This window comes from Neofelis nebulosa, chromosome 9, assembly GCF_028018385.1.
Source record: "Neofelis nebulosa isolate mNeoNeb1 chromosome 9, mNeoNeb1.pri, whole genome shotgun sequence".
Lineage (NCBI taxonomy): Eukaryota > Metazoa > Chordata > Mammalia > Carnivora > Felidae > Neofelis > Neofelis nebulosa.
In genome coordinates, this window is record NC_080790.1 from 105,272,439 (window position 1) to 105,288,856 (window position 16,418).

The 16,418-nt window shown below is 38.8% G+C and overlaps 1 protein-coding gene across 2 annotated transcripts in view; it reads right to left on the minus strand.

The window, feature by feature from the left end:
* The window catches only part of SLX4IP (SLX4 interacting protein), a 177,984-nt gene that overhangs the window by 33,498 nt on the left and 128,068 nt on the right, over positions 1 to 16,418 (minus strand). The window lies entirely within an intron of this gene.

A 16,418-nucleotide genomic window follows, 5' to 3' on the forward strand; every position in this document is an offset into this window, starting at 1 on the left:
TGGGGCAAACTAGTTAGTTCCATGAAAAAAAAACAAAACAAAACAAAAAAAACAAACCAAAAACCTACGAACAAAATGATTACTTGAGGCCAAATTTACTTAGAAAAACAATTTTCTACCTGTCACTTCATTGGCTTTGTATGCAATACCACTGGCCCCATGTGCTATTAATTTTACTATCTATGGGACCATCAGAGAATGTTACCATTCAGTGAGAAAGCTCAGGCAGACAAAAATTAGAATAAAACAAATTGAGAAATTATCACTTTAGCTTTCTTTCCCATACTGCTTTCCTATTTTTTTTTTTTTGTTTATAAAAATATGCCCTTAACATCAGGTATGAAAACCATGTTTAGATAATGTTCAAGCACAGACAAAATGATATTCAAAATGATGGCTCCCACAATCATAACTCTGCCAGACGATGCATAATAATGAGGACGATAGAACTGGGCACTTATGAAAATCTCAAAGTTCCCTACAAAACCCTTCACTCACCTTTAAATAACTATGTATAAAAGAAACAGAGATTTTGTTTATTTATTTTGAGAGAGAGAAAAGAGTGCAAGAGGGGGAGGAGCAAAGAGAGAGAGGAAAAGAGAGAATCCCAAGCAGGCTCTGTAGTGTCAGCATGGAACCCGACATTGGGCTTGATCTCACAAGCTGTGAGATCATGACCTGAACCAGAATCAAGAGTTGGAAGTTTATTCAACTGAGCCACCCAGGTGACCCAAGAAACAGATCTTTTATTTCTAAATGAGGGAGCTGGTTGTTTGAACTGTTGGCTGTTCAAGCAGGCCGCTCTTGCAACAACTTTCAAACTTCCTGTGTATAAGATGAGAAGCACCAGATGAAGCATATCCTCCGTGGCCTCCCTCTCTTGCAGGGGGTCCATTCCAACTCTGAGATTCTATGACCATGTGCAATGAGAAAAAGAGTTGATGAACCACTGGACTATTCGAACAGGATTGCAGAATCACAGGACAAGAAACATCTTTGAACAGCCATCTAGCTCACTTCCTGCTTATTAGCCAGGATCATATTTAAATCATATTTTAAAAACACCACCAAATGCCAAATGAGAAGATGCCAAACCTAGGCATGTGTGACTTAATTCTTCCTTTACCATTTGAAATGAGATTGCAAACTTTGATGCTTTAAAGGACAAGACAGCAAAAAGGCTGGGTTTGGACTCTGGAAACCAGAGAAAGCACATGCCTGGTTAAAAGGGGACAGAAGCTATTGAACTCCAGCATCAGCTGCCACTGGAAATTAGGGCACCAGGGTACCAAATTTTAGGCCTTTCCAGAAAAGCTAAATATCTAAATTTTTATATGAAATCTCCCAAATTTTAAATTAGCAATGAACTAAAATATAGCAGTCCAAGTACAGTTTTTCTGAAGGCAGCTTCAGCTTTGCACCACCAGTTGACAATTTGTAATCTAAATTCCTCGCACTGCAGTTGAAGTTCATTTTCTTGTGTTCTGCTTTCAGCAGAGATGAAAGAAAGCTGGCTGCTACCAAATGCTTGGAGATAGGTAGTCAGTTTCAATCTAGCCATTTATTCTAAGCTAAATAAACCCAGGTCCTTAACCTCACTACACAGGACATGTTTATCTACATTTAAATCATTCTGACACCTCTAAGTCCTGACATTAAAGATACACAGCTAAGGGTTTGACTCAATGTGGGGGAAAATGAAAAGATTATGCAATTTTAGAAATCATTAATCGTATGAATGTGTGAGATCTGTAGTTTAAAAATCACAAAACTTACATTTTTTAAAAAAAGGACTTGGAAGGTTTGAGTAAAACACCAAGTTCTGGGTTGGAAGGGCTAATTGTTATAAAGATGTGCATTGTTCCCATATTTATTTATTTAACAAACATGTACTGAATGCCTATTACGTACCAGACAATTCCAATCAGGATCACAATGAAAACATTTTTGTGTGTGCGTGGTAAGAGTAGGGAGCAATTTCAAAGTTGCCAAATTAATTCTAAAATTAATCTAGAAGAATAGACAAATAAGAACAGCTACATGAAAAAACTCAAAATGAAAAAAAATTCTAATTCAAAGTAATGTATATATAATGTGTTTTTAAAAAAACCAACTAGACAAAAATAAAAAGGTTTATAAAGTTAAATCACCAATAATCCAACCACCCAGAAACAGTTACTTTTTTCACCTTGACTTTTGATGACCTCCAGATCTTTTCTGAAGACATATAAACACACATATATTCCTATTTCTTTTTACAAAAATGGAATCACATGACAAAAGCTGCTTTATAACCTGATTTTTCTTTAAAAAACTCAATGTACATGAACTTTGTGTATGTTACCACTTAGGAATCCACTTTCACTCTTTTCCAATTTAATATTCACTAGAAGATGGTTCCTACTGATCTGTAAAGCTGGTTCTGCCATATACAGGCCTCTCTCTTTTTTAATGTTTGCTTATTTTTGAGAGAGATACAGACAGAGTCAGAGCAGGGGAGGGGCAGAGAGAGAGGGAGACAACAGAATCCGGAGCAGGCTTTAGGCTTCGAGATGTCAGCACAGAGCCCAACACTGGGCTTGAACCCACGAACCACAAGATCATGACCCAATCTGAAGTCAGACATCTAACCTAATGAGCCACCCAGGCGCCCCTAGGCCTCTCTTTTAGAGTTATTTTATTCCATTGACTTATCAGTCAATATGCACTGTATTAATTACCTAAGCTTTATTTACAATAAACCTTAATATCCAGTAGGGCAAGTTCCTTTCTTGACCCTCGAAGCTGTTTCTAGTCCTCATCAAGAATTACTCCTGGTCCTTTATGCTTTCCTATAGCTTTTTAATGTTAGCTTGTCAAGTTGCATGAAAAAATTGACAGTTTGATTAGAAAGGCCCTGAATTTATAGACCAATTTGGAGACAAATGGGACTTCCTATATATTTGACATGGCAGACCTCCCAATTATTTTTGAGGACTTAAAAAAACGTCTTTCAGTAAAGTTTAGAATTTTTCTACGTAACATTCTTGCATACTTTATTAAGTTTATTATGAGGTACTTCCTATTTTTTATTGTTGCCATCACATATATTGCTTCCTAAAAATTACATTTTCAAATTGTCTGCTGTTGCAATTGACTTTTGTATGCTGACCTGCAACTGAAAAATCTATTAAACCCTCTTAGTAATTCTAATAATTGGTCACTATATTTCCCTTAGACTTTTCATGACACTTTTATTCTTTATTTCCAAATTTCCCATCTGTATTTTTTTCTCCTGACTTATAGTTTGGGCTAGAATCTCCAGTAAATGTTGAATATTGTTCCTAGTAGGAATCGCTGTGGTACCCTTGATTATAAAAGGAACACTTTTAGTGATTTAGCAATGAGAACAGTATTTGTTTCCATTTCACCTAAGTTTTCAAATTTATTAGCTTTTGTAATAGGCACATCACAGATTTGTGGCTCTGTCCTTAAGGACATGCAGTGAACTGCTTTCTCCTACAATGTTTATGTAGACTATCTTCTGTTCTATATTTTCTATTCAGCATTTGTTTGTAACAAACATTCTCCTCAAATTTGTAACAAACAAATCCCCTCAGTTGGGATTTGTATCCCATTTTAAAATGTGCTAGGTCTTTTTTCAATTTTTGATGTGTTCACTTGAGTCATGTACAAAAACAGTAAACATTCCCAAAGTTTATCATCAATTCTGCTATCTCACAGTTCTTAAATAAACCACTATGAAGTTTAAGTAACCACCAACTAGTCTAGAGTCTTTCCAAGGCCCAATCATAAGCCCACTGCTCATATTTAAATCACATGGGGAGTCGGAAGCTCCAAGGCTGGGGTCATTTTCAACTCTACAGATTCTTGTATCCCTAGCACCCAAGAATCTGATGTAGATCTGGGAAAGTTGCAGACACTTGTATTCTTTTTAAAGAGTTCCAAGGGATTCTGATGCACAGTTCAGGTTTGGAAGTCACTGCTCTAAATCTTATTTTATTGAGTTACTGGTATGGAATTAGTAGCAAGAGTCTTGCTAGAGTAATGGTGGTGGTACATTACAAAGTTCTTGAAGATAAACACAAAATGCAAGTCCTATAAGTGAATATAAGAGAGAAATCACCCTTGCTCCTTAAACACAAACAAAGAGGCCTCTAGCAGGAGCACTATAGCAACAGTGAAGAGGCATAGGGAGAAAGCTAATTTCTAAGGCACTCAAGGCCCAAACTACCAAGGCAATTTATGAGAAGCCAATGCATATTAGCTCAATTATTATCGCCTCTCTGGAGGATTTCAGAGAACAAGTCTCATGCCTCCTTTGTTTTCTTTTCTCTCTCTCCCTCTAACTGCCAGATGATCTACCTTTTCACAGAAAAAAAAAATAAAATCACCACATACTTTTCATTTTTTATCTTCCACAAGTCCCTACAGTTCACCTAAAATGTACATCAATTTGATATGTAAAAATTAAAGTGATAGGTAGGCAATGACTTATAATCGTAATTAAGATGCTAATCAGATCACACACAGACTCAGATTAACAAGAAATGTACGATGTTTGCTATGACTCAGGTTTTATTATTTCCGAAACACTACCTTGATATTCCTGTCTTCACTGTCTAAACAAGGAAAAACTTAGAAGAATGTGTAAAGAGAACTTTTTAATGTTGTTCTGCTTACACAGTATTTACTGATAATATAAGTATCAAATGAACAAATAAAAAATACTGGTTAATATAAAAAAATCATCAAACAGAACCTCCAGCTTCATCGTATACACATTCTTACCATGAAATTAAGAGAGATATAACAAGACATGTGCTTCCCAATGAGTGGCAACAGGAAATACACCCTATCTAGCACAAAGTATTCTTGCATAAGAAACAACAACATACAAGGGATCTGACCTCATCAAGAGTGTGGGTCTGACTACCAGTTTACAGGAAATACAGGGGCTGGAAGAATATTAACGCCACCATGCAGATGCAGCCAGCCAAACCCAAAATGTGGGAAATTCCAGAAGACACTTGACCTAGTTTCTCTGATAAGTAAACAACAAGAAAAAAAACAAAACAAAACAGGAGGGACGTTCCCCTAAGTTCAAAGAGATAGTCACCTATTGTAAAGAGAATCAATCAAATGCAGTGAATGTGTGGACCAACCTTGTTTAGACCCTCATTTGAACAAGCCAACTATAATAGAATTGAAGAGATAGAGAAATCTGAAGACGGACTATATATCTGATGACATCAAGAATTTTTCTTCTCCCTTGGGACGCCTGGATGGCTCAGTAGGTTAAGCATCCAACTCTTGATTTTGGCTCAGGTCATGATCTCGTGGTTTGTGGGATTGAGCCCTGAGTCAGGCTCTGCACTAACAGTGTGGAGCCTGCTTGAGATTTTCTCTTTCCCTCGCTTTCTGCCCCAACCCGACTTGTGCACTTGTGCACATCCACGCTTTCTCTTTCTCAAAATAAATAAACATTAAAAAAAAACCTTAATGGCACTCTGCTCATTAAAAAAAAAAAGAAAACTTAGGGGCTCCTGGGTGCCTCAGTCGGTTAAGCATCTGACTTCAGCTCAGGTCATGATCTCTCAGTTCATGGGCTAGACACCTGCACTGGGCTCTGTGCTGACAGCTAGGAGCCTGGAGCCTGCTTCAGATTCTGTCTCCCTCTCTGCCCCTCCCCGCTCGCACTCGGTCTCTGTCTCTCTCAGAAATAAACATCTTAAAAAATTTAAAACACCTTATTTTTTAGAGTCAAATACATTGCATCACTCATGTGTACAATATATGATATCCAGGATTTACCTAAAATTATGTGGGAGTGGGGGGCAGGAAGAACAAGTCAGGGGTAAATGAAATAACATTTGGCCATATGTTAAAAATGCGATGCTGCGTGATGGATAAGAGGGGACTCATTGGATAATCTATTGTATGCATCTGAAATTTCTAGTAAGTTTAAAAACAAAAGAGAGAATTCTTCGAAGACTTAAATTAAAAAAAGACCATAATTTGATGAAAACCTTCAAGAACCTTAAAGCTGATGCATTTTTCTTTTAAATATTTATGTTAATATCATCCTTCTTTCAAAGTTTCAGAACATAAGTCACAATTAAAGTTTGCTTTTCTAATTTTCTAACTTTGAAAATAACATTTTACAAAAAAATGCAAAAGCATTCTTTATTGTGTTGTGAATTATAACCATAATCTTTAGAATAATTTTTGTAAGTAGATAACAATTAAAAAGCAACCTAAACAGAAATGATCTAATAGGTGATTGTAAAGCTCTCATCTTCCTTAAGCCTTAAAAGTAAGCACACTATCGCATTTAAAGTAGGGATGGTAACCTCGTTCTTTCATGACTACTGGCCCAAGTTGAAAAGGTAACTGATTATAGAAATAGGTATAGATATAGATACATATACATACAGTCTGCAGGTTCAAGCCATACTACCAGCCTGTTACATATGGAGTAAAAAGTGCACCATACTTAAAAAAATATATAGCCTTGCAGTAAAAGGAGCACATGTCCACAGGGCACCTGGGTAGCTCAGTTGGTTAAGTGTCCAACTTCAGCTGAGGTCATGGTCTCACGGTTTGTGAGTTTGAGCTCCGTGTTGGGCTCTGTGCTAACAGCTCAGAGCCTGGAGCCTGCTTCAAATTCTGTGTCTCTCTCACTGTCCCTCCCCCATTTGCGCTCTTGCACTCACGCTCTCTCTCTCTGTCCCTCAAAAATAAATAAACATTTAAAAAAATTTTTTTAAAGGAGCACATGTCTAAAAGCAGAATCGGGAATCTGACAAAGATAAAGGAGACCCTCCTGCTAAAAACACACAAAATCTGGGTAAAAGAAAAACATGCTTAAGTACATAGCAGAACTCAAAAGAAACGGAAATATCAAGGAAATACCAGAAATGGAGAGGTAAAGAGTAGGAAACGAATGGGCTGACACTCTAATGGCCTATAGAAAAGCTTTAGATCAGACATACACAGGAGAGGACCCAGTCTCCACTGCCCCGAGGAGTAGACACTGCTCCATCACTCCACAAAAACCCCTTTCTCTCTTGATTTGTGTGCTTTTTCTTTTGTTGAATGCTGAGAACTCACCAGCCCCTGAGGCTCCACAAAAGTCTCTCTTAATGTTTCATTGTCCCAAATCTCCCAGCTTCTTGGATACCCATCCCACAGAACTACTTTTCTTCATGTTGTTCCTCATTCCCACCTTCCAAAGGCAAGCATTTTTAGGGTGCCCCTCTGCTCTCGGTCACATGACTGGAGTGGAAGCCAGCCACAGTCCTGCCTTCTTTTCTTCATAGAAGCTTTCTCTCTTCCTTTTACTGGTTTTAGTAGAAGGTTCATATGATAGGAGGCCTTTACACTTGGGACTTGAAAATACTGGACAGTGCAGTGCTTTGGAGTCCCTGAGAGGGAGTCCTGGAGATGCCAGTGAGGCACTGGAGCGGGATGTGAGTTTCAAACTGATACTCACCTAAGCAAGGGCATCAATGCCCTGTATTTCCTTCTGTCTTGTGCACTGCACCGTCTGTCCCACTTCCTGCCCTGGCCTCATCTTCTTCACTGGCTTGCTATGTTTGTCTTCATCTCTTCTCAGTGGCATACCTCTCCATGGCCTCTCCCATCACCGAGGTTCTACAAGAAGCTTCTCCTGCTTCTTCTCAGGGTTTTCCTCCAAACCAGCCCTGTCCACACCTCCTGTCATCACCTCCCCCCTCCTCAGTCTTGCCCTGGGGTCTACTCAAGCTTACTCTCCATGGGTCTGCTTTTCCTGGTCTACCTGCCCTACACCCCTCCACTCTGCTGATTCCCATCACTGAAACCGCTTCCCACGCATTGGAGCAAAAGCCTTACTTTCTTCTCAGCTCTCTTCTGAAAATACAGCTTTTCTAGAAAAAAGTTCTCTGGGCTCAGGAAAAATAGAAAATTCTTTAGAAACGGAAGGAAGGCCAATATTGTTAAACAAGTTTGGGCTGCACATCTCTGTCTGGGAATTACGTTAGTCAAATAACATAAAATAAATATCACACTGATGGTGAGCTGCTACTGAGGGAGCAGGATGGCAGCACATGGGAGCAGTTCCATACAAGTGAGACATTCTAAAAGTAAAGATTTTACTCTTTCTGACCCTGTAAATGATCTGAGTAGAGGAGTTATAGTGACTGGTGTGAACACAAAATGACTGCCTTTTTTTCATCCTGTCAAAAGCCAGATGTTCCTCTAAAAATAATAATCAAACCATAGTCTTACAACTTGCCCTACCTGTGCCTCTACTACATACAAGAACTATGTGAAGCCCCAGGTACATCACAAAAACCACTCAGCTCCTGAGGGGCTCAACTGAGGTCAGAGAGAGAGACAACAGTTAAAGGATGATGGTTACAATGTAAGTGCCACAACAAAGACCTGCATTGGGAGCTGTGGGGGCCAAGAAAGGGTATGTCTCACTAAACAAGGGAGAGTAACAAACTAAAGTGGGGAAGGCCATCCCCAAGGAAGGGAAGCATCTAAGCAGAGCCTGGAGGCATCAAGAGGACCATGCTGGAAGGGCTGAGAATGGTGGGCACTGCAGGCATGTCTGCGTCAGACCACAGCTGGGAGGCAGATGAGGCTTAGAGTTCAGGATGAAGAGATGAAGTACAGGGGAGAGATGCGGAGGGATAAGCAAAGGTGCTTGGACTTTGACACGTAGTCAGCTTTACAGCCTAAAGTAAAGGATTTTAACAGGAGTTACTGAGATCCATTAGCATCCCCAGTCATACCTTACAAATACTGATGACTCACTGTGGGTTTCCATTAATATGAAGATCTTGACTAAACTGAGGATCACTTTTTTCCTCACTGATTTGGTTAAAGTGGAATACAGTTGATGAATTTGTCAAAGAGTATAATTTAATCTAAAAATCCTAGAAAAAATCTTTGGCAAAATTAATATTTTATTAATTCATTAAAAATAAGGTGTTTATAACAATTTTAAATGATGTTTACACTGATTAAGTTAAAAGAGACACTTGATCCTGATTAGTGAATGCCAGCTTTAACCCTGCTGGGAAAAAAATAACATTACTAGAAAGCTAATTAAAATAGGTTGGTACTGGCCTAAGGACAGACATGTAGAAATAGAACTGAGAGTCCAGAAATAAATCCTTGCGTTTACTGATAACTGATTTTCAATAAGGGGGCCAAGACAATTAAATTGGGATAGAAAGATCTTTTCAATAAATGGTACTGGGACAAATGGAAAACCACATGGAAAAGAACAAAGCTGGACCCTACCTCATATCATATACAAAATCAACTCATTAACTCAAAATAGATCAAAGATACAAATGTAAGAGTTAAAACTATAAAAGTCTTAGGAAAAAACACAGGCATAAATCTTCATGGCTTGGGATTAGGCAATGGTTTCTTAGATATAATACAAAAAGCACCAGCCACAACCACAAAAAATTGAATAAATTGGACACCATCAAAATTAAAAACTTCGGTCCATAGGAGAAAAATTTTGCAAACTATCTATCTGATAAGGGACCTGTATCTAAAATATGTGAAGAACTCCTACAACTCAGGGCACCCGGGTGGCTCAGTTGGTTGAGTGTCTGACCAGCTCAGGTCATTATCTTATGGTTCATGAGTTTGAGCCCCGCATCAAGCTCACTGCTGTCAGCGCAGAGCCTGCTTCAGAGACTCTGTCCCCTATTCTCTGCCCCTCCCCATCATGTGCTCTGGCTCTCTCTGAAAAATAAATAAAACATTTTAAATAAATAAATAACCCCCTACAACTCAATAATTTTTTTAAAAAAGTCAATTTAAAAATGAACAAAAGATTTGAATAGATGTTTCTCCAAAAAAAGATATATAAATGACAGATAAGTACTTGGATACAGGGTAAACATCATTAGCCATCAGGGAAATGGAAATCAAAATCGCAATCAAAGCCACTCATACCCACTAGGATGACTATAATCAAAATGACAAATAACAAAGTGTTGACAAGAATGTGGAGGAAATGGAATCCTCATACACTTTTGGTAGGAATAGGAAATGGTACATCTGCTTTGAAAAAGTCGGAAGTTCCTCAACATATTAAACACAGAGATAACAAATTACCCAGAAATTCCATCTTTAGGTATATACTCATGAGAAATGAAAACATATATCCACTCAAAAACCTGTGCAAATATTCATAGTAGCATTATTCACAATAGCCAAACAGTGCAAATCCAAGTGTCCCTCAACTGATGAATAGATAAACAAAATGTGATATATCCACACAATGGAATATTATTTGGCAACAGAAAGAAATGAAGTACTACCAGTAAATGCTTACAACCTGGATGAACATTGAAAACAATATGCTAAGTGAAAGCCAGTTATGAAGAACAACATATTGTAAGACTCCATTTATATAAAACATCCAGAGTAGGAAAAATCAGTAGAGACAGAACTAAATTGGTGGAAACTCTGGGATGGGAATGGGAAGGATGCTGGGGTAAAATGGAGAGTAACTGCTAATGGGTATAGAGTTTCTTTACGGAGGAACAAAAATGTTCAAAAAGGGGTTCTGGTGACAGTTGCACAACTTTGTGAATATATAAAAGCCAATAAATTGTAAAGTTTACCTTTTAATAGTTTTTTTAAGTTTATTTTTATTTATTTTTTTGAGAGAGCGAGCAAAGGAGGGGCAGAGAGAGAGGGAGAGAGAGAAAATCCCAAGCTAGCTCCACACTGTCAGCACAGAGCCAGATGCGGGACTCGATCCCAAGGACTGTGAGATCATGACCTGAGCCAAAATCAAGAGTCAGACACTTAACTGACTGAGCCACCAGGTGCCCCTAAACTGTGTACTTTAAATGAGTGAATTGTAGGGTATGTAAATTATATCTCAATAAAGCTGTTATTAAACAAACAAAAAAAGAATGGGATAAAATGCTATTCAACTAAATTGATGGGAACTGTCAGTGTTCTTAATTCTGAAATCCCCAAATCAAATAAGAAGAATGCTTTCCTCTAACTGAAAATGTCAGAGACTTCTAAAATGGGGTATATGACTGGTTAATCATGCTGGTAAATGCTAGGAGGCTACACAGAAAAAATGTTCCCCATCATTTTACTAGATTCATCAAATGCCATCTATGAGCTTTTGATGTGTGAATTCTATAATTTTCCAATAGTAGGCCTCCTTGCCCTACAGTTATCCTAATTAAATTTCACTGATGTCTTTTAAGAATACCATATACAATTCCAAGTCCCCGAAGTTTATTCAGTCTAATTTTTACTTTTCTAAAATACTAGAGGAATGGAGTGTCTGGGTGGCTCAGTCAGTTGAGCGTCCGACTCAGCTGTGCTGACAGCTCAGAGCCTGGAGCCTGCTTCAGATTCTGTATCTCCCTCTCTCTCTGTCTCTTTCCCACTAGTGTGCTCTCGCTCTCTCTCTCTCTCTCTCTCTCTCTCTCAAAAATAAACATCAAAAAATTTATTTTTTAATAAAATAAAATACTAGAGGAAAAAATGATTTAATAAGCTGGAAATGGGGGGGTGGGGAGCATGAAAAAGCTTCCTCATAAGAGAACTATTTATAAACTCTATACTTTTGCTATTAAAAAGTATTTTACTAAAATAAGGATAAACTTGCACACTGCAAAAATTTTAGTCTTCCAAAAGTTCACATTACCTTGAAAGGAAACCCAGAAGCTGTTTTATTTTCAAATATATCTTAAGAAGAAAGATTTCCTAAGTGTTTCAAAAATGTTTTCTATTTAAGAGAAGCCTTTACAAGTCATTCTTTAAATAATGAGAATTTCTTTTCCCCCAAGGGAATAATTTCTACTGCAGTGTTTCTAAGAATATACAGGGTTAAAACCGTGTAAAATAGATTTTCTCACAGTTAGGGGAGAGTGAAACACCGCAAATAGGAAACCAGACAGCTCGGGGGTCAAAACACTACACTTCCAGGTCAGACTTCTGGTTGCAATTAAGTAAAATTCCTGCAAATATTTGTAAGGAAATCATATTTTTGGTGTCTCCTTTCAGCCCTTGTAACTTCTTACTTTCTTTAACAGCAACTTGTATTTGTGGGTATATACATATGTATATTATTTATTAAAGACACACAGAAATACAAAAAAACATAAACATTTAGGTACATAACACACCAACCTATGACCCCAGAATGGCAATTTGATCTTGGACTCAAAGGTAAAATGAGCATTTGTTCTAGGCTTCCATTTTTTTATGTTTCAGATTATGCGGACCCAGTTTTGTTTTTGCTTGACACAGACATGGATAATTTGGTTCTCAAGACATTTCACAAAATAGGTTAAGCCAAGTTTCCCATTAGATTGCATGGTTCATGATCAAATAGTTAAATTTGAATCTGACTGGAGTTTTGGCTGTAAGTAATAACAGCACTGTGTTAGAACAACAAATGTAAACAAGGTCCACAATTAAATGTACCTGAGTAGTTATTAAATATGCTTTCTACTCAACTCCCTGGGAATAGCCCAGAAGCTCACAGCACTTCAAAAAAATACCTACCTCAGAAATCTGTGGTGGATTCACTGACAGACAGATATTCCCTGTTTTAGGTGTTATTACAGTGAGCATAAAATTATTTTTATTAAAAACAATTAAGCAGTAAACTGAGAATCGTAACCATAAAAAAATATTTTCATTTTAGATTTTCCACTTTCACTCTATTAGGGTGACATGTTAGGGAATTTGAAAATGAAAGCACTCTGGTTTTATATCATCATTTGGGTTGTAGTCCCCACAATTCCCAAGGTATTTAGTTAGCGAATCTCAGTCCCAAAGTGTTAAACCACTGCATGTTCTCCTGAACAAGGGCCTCTTCACTCGTCTGTCCTCTGTACCCTTTTTAAAATCAAAGGGTTTTTACAGATATTTAGACTGTTAGATAACTACTATTTTCTCTCTCAAGCTTCTTAATGGCTATTAAATATTAGTGATGTGAAACTCAATTACTACAAATCTTAAACTCTTGGCATGTGACTGGAGAGCCCAGCCAAAGGAAAAGAATTTAAAGGGAACAGACAAGTTGGTAAGGGCTACAGACACTTCCCAGACATCGGAAGGGTACTGCTGTAGCATAATGCACATAAAACTCCCAAGAAATGAATAGTACATGCCAAGGCAAATAGTTTCCACTCTACCTTGTCATCCCACACATTAAAAAATTATATGCAACCCCTAGGAGAAAAGGCCACTGCTTTATGAGTGGCAGCGGGAGGGTGGGGCAGAGGCGCTTTTCCTCATTAGTATCTGCCCAACACAGGAGAGGTGGCCACTTGTTACGACTTTATCTGGGAGGTACCAAAAGAAAGTGGAGCTTCACAAGAGTCTCACTAGCCTTGTGCCCCCCCACCTCTCACCTCAATATATAAGTGCGTAAAAATCACTTGCACAACACAAAGCCAGTGCCACATGGAACACGTTCCCAGAATGCTGGGAGAAACCACAATTTTCACTGGGTGAACCAGAGAGAATTACAGGCCTCCCATTCAATTGTCACCATTAGAAATAAGGTGACAAAACAGATCCCCAAAAGAAACGTTGTGTTTTTTTTGTTTTGTTTTGTTTGTTTGTTTGTTTGTTTTTTAATCTCAGCCCTGTTATCAGTTGAAAGGCCAGTGACTTCCTCTTCCACCCCTTCTCCTCCAGACCCCAGAAGAGCAAGAGTGATGACCAGTTCTACCTGACCACCAAATGGAATCTGCCTTTGGAATGAATATCTGGTAATAAATCATCAGTCTTCACAGAACTGGTAAATAGGCAGGGCTCTCAGCCAACTAGGACAACTCCTTAGGAAAAAAAAAAAAAAAAAGGTCTTGCAATCACCGTTTGATGACAAAGATCTTTCTGGAACGCCAGAGTCCCAGGGGATTTGGTAGACTGGTTTTGAACTGCCCAGTTCCGGAATATGCAGAAATGTGGGAGCCTTGAGTCTGAATGTAAATGTGAACATGCAGACTCAAAAGGAATACTGGAATTGCATCACCAGGAAAGCAACAGAACTGGCTTTGTAACGTGAAACTAAGCAGTGGCAATATGGACCTTGTTTTATGAGGGAAAAATCATTGTCTTTTTGGTGTGCGTGGTAGGAGGTTAGGGGAGAAGGGTAAGGTGGGAGAGATGGAAGCAGCTTACTCACAGGCCGGTAGGATCAATCCAGTAAGGTTCACGGTAACATTGGCAAAGTTTTCCAGGTGGTTGAACTGAAGTGTGATAACCTCTTGGTGTGGCAGAAAGAATCCTAACCTGTTTTGAAGCTTTGTATACTGGGGGGGGGGGGGGGGGGGGGCGGGGACTTTTGTGTGTTTTAATTTCTTGTAAAACTGAAAAGTGAACAAAAGATCGGCCATTGAAACTGGCAATTTCCACAACAGGTGACTGTAACAAATGGAAATATTAATGCTTAAAGGGTTTAAGGATTTTGTTTTCTTGCCATTTATTACAACAAATGGTTAGCAAAGTCTCCCCAGATTTTGCGAATGCAAAGCATCTTGTGTTGTCGGTCCTGTTTTTAGCACACTTTTAGTAAAAAAGTGTAAAACTTTAAGTCCTGCAAATTGCCCCTTCCTGGAAAAATCATCTTTGCTGACACTGTGGCACATTCACCAGAGGGCTTAGAGGCACTTGCTTTCATTACTGCCCTTTAAGCTTCTCATGTGGATGAAAGCCTAGAAAATGTTTTTATTGAGTACACTATGGGAAGAAATGTAAATAATAAGCAAAGCTATTTAAACACATGTGTAAAAAGAAAACACATGTTTCCACTGCGCCCTAGGACAAATCTAAGGAAATCCATTTCTATTTGTAAAGGGCTGCGAATATAAAAAAACAATGCCTAAATATTAAGAATATTTACCAGAACAGTAAGTAATTGAAAATGTGTTGTGCTGTTTTGCTGTTTTTCAAACCACGAGAGGGCCCAGTTCTCCCCCTTCAGTCACCCATGTCTGACTGCCCTAGTCTGAGGACCCCTCCATGTCTGCTTGTGTGACTGCAGCCCAGCTCCGCGGCCACAGCTGGTGTGCGGGACAGGAGCGAAGGCTAACACTCCATGGGAACAGCTGACAGATGTCAAAAGTGGCCGCTGCAGTGAGCAGTGTTTGTCAAGGGCCTATGCTTTCTCAGGGTTAACAATTGTTGGATGTACAGTAATTTCTACTGTTGTTAATGTGTAAGGATGGATGGTGTTTCACGGCAAGTTTCCCGTCTTCTTGGGAAATGCCTGCCACTTTATGTGGAGGAAGGGCTGGGCTCACAGGGAAAAGTGTTTCACTTGCAAAATTTATTTTAAATAGGAAAAGGCCCTGTTTTCAATGGGCTGGGAAAATAAATACAAACCAAAACAAACTGCACATATACAACTTTGCACTCATGGGGACGCCGGAGAGCAGGGCTCACAATCAGGCCTGTGTCTGAAGAGCAAAGAGAAAGCTTTCTTTGGCAGGTACCATACACTGGGCGTTGGGGAAAGGAGGGGAACATTTCTCAGACAGAGGGAAGAATAGGAAGAACTTGCTTGTTTTGGCGATTCTTGCCTTTTCTCCTCTGGTGTGAACACCCACTGATTTCCTAACATGGTGGTAATGTGCCCCACCACAGAATGCTGCGTGGGTGTGGATGAAGAGAGAGGAAGCCTGGTAATTCAGCCCTGAACATTCGCAGAAGATACCTTGGATGCCACAAAAGAATGAGCAGACGGCTCCATGCATTGGCTAAAGATGGAAGCTAAGATTTTAGAGGCGCATTCAGCTTAGAAGAAAAGCCAAAAAGAAAGCCACTGCAGACAGAAACCACAGTACCCAGGAAAATTTAATTTATTTTATGGCATTTTCCAAAGGACTGGGTTTCTTAGATGTTAAATGCAAGAACAAGGTTATACAAAATGGAATAATAGGCAGTAAAAAAAAAATTTACTGCTCTACAAACACAAAAATGTAGTGAACCCCTAATATTTAGACAATGCACTGAGGTAAGTGCTTGGAGCAGAAAGATGAGCTCTGTTTTGGGGTCTGTTTCTCCCTTTCCATCTTGTGATCAGAGAAGAGGGGATATAAAACCCAAACAAAGATATTCACATTGTAGTTCAGGCAGAACACTGCTCCTGGCTTTCACATGGTTAACTGAAAGACAGCTTTGTTTTCATGATTAGAGGAAAGTTTTATTAAGAGAAAACAAACACATATATACACATAAACACACTCTCTCTCTCCCCCCTTAATCGGGATACTGAAGCAGTGAAGACCGCCCAGATATCAGACAGATGAATATCCACACCGCCTCTGACACTTACTAGCTCTGTGACCTCAGGCAAGTTGCTTGCACCCTTGAGTTTGTTTCTTGTCTTCAGATCAAGGGTTAAGAATGCT